The following is a 4580-nucleotide window of genomic DNA, read 5'->3' on the forward strand; positions in this document are numbered from 1 at the left end:
TGTGTGTGTGTGTGTGTGTGTGTGAGGGGAACAGGGTCGCATCACAGGAGAGTGAAGTGCCTGTTAGAAATCATAGCACGTCAGCTTTCTTAACTGCGGCTTGTGTACTGCATCATCACTGTGTCTGTCAGGCGACTCTGTTGCCCTTTCGGGCTTGAACTGATGGTAAAACTAATGACATTATTAACTGTCTTGATATTTACTTTGAAAGCTGAAGCTCGCGATTATGGTAATGGGCGTTACATTTCCGACGCGTGCTTGTGGTGTTCGGCCAATCACAATGCACTGGGTCAGCTGGCCAATCAGAGCAGACTGCACTTGTTAAAGGAGGGGGCTTTGTTGAAAACGACGTGTTTGAGAGAGGCGGGGCATAGAGGACCTACAATAATGTACAGTATTTAAAAAATAATGTTTTTTGAACATTTAAGCATGTCAACATATTCTGTTACACCAAATACACAAAATAAGGATCTTTAAAATAGCATAATTTGACCCCTTTTTAATTTCAGATAAATTATGCAATTCATATTCTCAGACTTTTGCTTGGGGACCATGAGTGATGTGACCTGCAATAAAAGCATTCATTACTTCCACACCATTGAACCTGCCATGTTACATTAGCACTGTAGCTTAATCTGTGAATCTCCTATATTACTCTCATCTGTAGGTTAAGCTGGGACCCTTTAACATCAGACCCATTCTGGAGGAAAGCATTTTCAGAGACCAGCATCACTATGGGAAAAGAGCAGGATAATGTCTCCCTGATATCCAGGTATACTTGACAAAATATCCAAATATCAGTTTTGGTGCTCCTGAACTTGTGGCTCATGCCAAAAGAGCTTAAAGAGTCTGGTGTTTGTATATAAAATATATTGTCTCTATAGATTAGTCCCTCTAGGATTTTGACTTTTTTTTTCTACAGAGCATGGGCCTGATGTATAAACGTTGCGTACGCACAAAATGGGCATGGAAATGTGCGTACGCAATTTGCCATGCACATATCGGGATTTATAAAAAATTAACTGGGCGTAAATATGTGCGCACCGTATGGACAGTCTAGACCATGCATACGCACTCTTTTACTGGAGTGAGCAAAATAAGGAAGCAAACAATGATTTTAAAGTCTGTTTTACATTTGACATACACATTTAGATTAAATATGACACTCTGAATAATGAAGTTAAGCACTGAAATGTCATGTAATTAATATTTAGAAATTACAACATTTGTATATGAATTTAAATTAAAAGAAGGCGTAACTTTGATTCTTGCTGTTGCCTCCGCTACAATTGTTTCGTTGTGAAAGTGAAACTACTTTGTTTGGCCTTCCAAATGAGGATGCAACTAGAAATCAGTGGTTAAGTTGTATTTACAACACTGTTCCAGAACAGTTCAACCCAAATATTCAGATGTGTGCAGTGCATTTTATGGAGGATGAGGACTGTTTCCTGAACCAGTAGCCTACAATGCGTCTGTGGCACAAAGGCTGTTTCTATAAAGTTGGGCAGTTCCAACTTTGCAAGGACAGTCTGGCGCTTCTGACTCACAGCCTGTAAGTATGTTTTTTTTTTAAATATTTAAATTTGCCACTGATGATTCAAACGTGAGTTTTGAGCAGTGTAGAGTAGGCTTGTCATTTCTTCGATCACAAATGCAGACATGGTTTTATGTTTACGCAGCGCGATACGCAACGCGTAAAAAGACAGTATAAGTCATTATAATCTGTAATTATGTCCCCACTGGATGCAACAAATGCCTCATTTTTAATGGTTTTGTCTCGTCCTGCTGGGAGATGGCAACCCAATATGGTAAGGGGTGTAACATTTCCGTCACACGCTTGAGGCATTCCTCAAATGAAAATTTGCGAGCTCTTGCAAAAATGGCAGTTTGCTTGATTCAGCAATCGCAAAACCCTGTAGGGACTGATAGATGATACTCAGTCTAGTACTGATGCAGTGAGTGGGCAAACAGCCCTATGGCACACTTCACTACACTGCCTGTGTGTATTGTGCCTTACACAATAAGCCTTTGTCCCACCCTAGAAAACACAACAAATGCAGGTTATAAAAAGCTTTCTCATTGGCATTGACGCTTCCTCCACTGGGAACAGATCACATCTGTTTAATTTGTTCTGGAGTCATTTGTTTTATGACTCCAGGACAGTTATGCACATATGTTTGTTATTTTATTGCTATTAACTATGAAGGGGCAGAAGTTATTGATCATGTTTAAATGTAGGCCAGGAAATGATGACATTAATTTGTGTATGTAGATGTTTTAAAACAAAGCAAATTGGTTGAATATAGTAAACCGATAAGCTCCAGCAGATCTGATGAAGTCTGTAAGTGTGGAGTGGTGCTGACGTTGGGCTGTGATTGTGTTCTGAGACCGTGTCAGCTGCTGTGAGTGGGCCAAGACAAAGAGCATTGTTATCTGACCAGGAGTCTGCATAATTAAAGAATGAGGAAGACTTTCATTTTGGAAGGATTATGACCATTATGATAATTTTCTTGTACCTGTTCAGTACAGAACAAGACATTAAATGAGACATTAAATAAGGGCCCATTAAATTGATCATAAGTGACCGTAAATAGTTACTTTTAAACAAAAATAAGTAAATGCTTTTTTTTTTTTTTTTTTTTTTTTTTTTTTTTTTTTTACTTTTTATTTATCATAGAATCCTAAAACAAACAAAAAAAAAAACAGTTAAGCAGCAAATCAGCATATTAGAAATATTTCTTAAGTATCATGTGGCACTGAAGACTAAAGAAATAAATGCTGCTGAAGTCAGCTTTGCCATCTTGGGTATATTTTGTGCATAATGTCTATTTTGTAAAAAGAAAGAGCGAATGAATATCTGCTACAATTGTATGCAAAATATATATATATTTTTTAATTTTAGGGTGAAATATGACCCATATATGTGACCCTGGACCACAAAACCAGTCTTAAGTCGCTTGGGTATATTTTTAGCAATAGCCAAAAAATCATTGTATGGGTCAAAATTATCAAATTTATGCCAAAAATCGTTAGGATATTAAGTAAAGATCATGTTCCATGAAGATATTTCGTAAATTTCCTAACGTAAATATATCTACTTAATTTTTGATTAGTAATATGCATTGCTAAGAACTTCATTTGGACAATTTTGGATTTTTTTGCACCCTCAGATTCCAGATTTCCAAATAGTTGTATCTCGGACAAATATTGTCCTATCGTAATAAATCATACATCAATGGAAAACTTATTTATTCAGCTTTCAGATGGTGTATAAATCTCAATTTTAAAAAAATTGACCCTTATGACTGGTTTTGTAGTCCAGGGTCACATATTTATATCAAGATGTGCTGTTTACTATGATTGTGTCTAGTGTCTTCTTGAATTGATTTTTTTTCTTTTTTCAGCCTGCATTTGGCCCCTGTGTCTTCTCAGAGAGGAAGCCCAGACAGCACCTGCTGACCCTGCCAGCCCAAACCTCAGCAAGTCTTTCACATTAGGTAATGCAGCAGACATGAGAGTCAGCACGTCATGCCCCACTGCTACACTTCATGTGCCCTCAAAGGGCCTGTGGATTTTATGCTTATGCTCTGTGCATGTGTGGTCGCCAAGCACGTACACATGTGTGAGCCTGTGTACTCCTGTTCAGTTTGCCTTGCTGTACAAGTGATATGTATGTTCAGTATTAAATCACACGCACACATCCGTACACTCGGGGATTAGATTGCTGCTGGTTAATACCTCCATTGCATATTATCAGAGGGGAATATATGACAGAAGAGTGAGCTTATGTAACTGTGAATCAACTGGAACACTTGTGTACTGTACATGTTAAAACCTAATCTGTCAAAAAGGGCTTCATTCAGAACAGTAGAACTACATTTTAAAAGAAAAAAACAAACAAAAAAAGCATGCCTTTAATCTTCCTGTTTTACAGCTTTTACCAGTTTTAACAAGTAGACAAATTATACAAAATAATGCAAAAAAAAAAAAACTTTTTAAATAGCCTACCATACAGATGAATTGGGTCTTGATTTATTATTCCAGATTTTACATAGCTTAGCTTGCTTTCTTTGTTTTAGGAGCTTGTTATTTTCATGATGCCTTTTTCAGACCTTTTTTTTTGTGATTGTTTTTGTATCATAGATAACGTCATAGAGTTTAGACCAAAGTCTGCACTGGACATTGATGCCAGAGAGGCAACTCACTCTCCTGTATCTTAATTTATATATACAGTGGGTATGGAAAGTATTCAGACCCCCTTAAATTTTTAACTCTTTGTTATATTGCAGCCATTTGCTAAAATCATTTGTTAATTTTTTTTTCCTCATTAATGTACACACAGCACCCCATATTGACAGCCAATGCATTTTAGATTTAGTTCAAAAGGCAATTATAGTATTTTTTTGCATAGAAATTTTAAGGATTTGGGAAAATTGTCATTTATATTTGGTTGAGTTAAAAAAAAAAAATGAACAAATGTTACTTTCTTTGTCTCTCTTAGCTGAACAGTTGTCCTGTCTGAACTGGTCTGAACTGGACTGGTCTCAGTTCCTGCAACAGGTGTGTGCTATTCTGGAGTC

General features: G+C 36.9%; 1 long non-coding RNA gene across 1 annotated transcript in view; it reads left to right on the forward strand.

The window, feature by feature from the left end:
• The window catches only part of LOC107551208 (uncharacterized), a 4540-nt gene extending 1060 nt beyond the window's left edge, over positions 1–3480 (forward strand). Inside the window, exons 2-3 of the long non-coding RNA XR_001604740.1 lie at positions 668–772; positions 3405–3480. This is a non-coding gene — a long non-coding RNA (uncharacterized lncRNA). The remainder of the gene's footprint in view (positions 1–667; positions 773–3404) is intronic.
• Positions 3481–4580: the final 1100 nt, after the last annotated feature.

The sequence above is a fragment of the Sinocyclocheilus grahami genome, unplaced genomic scaffold (genome assembly GCF_001515645.1).
Source record: "Sinocyclocheilus grahami isolate Dianchi unplaced genomic scaffold, SAMN03320097.WGS_v1.1 scaffold418.1, whole genome shotgun sequence".
In the NCBI taxonomy this organism is placed as follows: domain Eukaryota; kingdom Metazoa; phylum Chordata; class Actinopteri; order Cypriniformes; family Cyprinidae; genus Sinocyclocheilus; species Sinocyclocheilus grahami.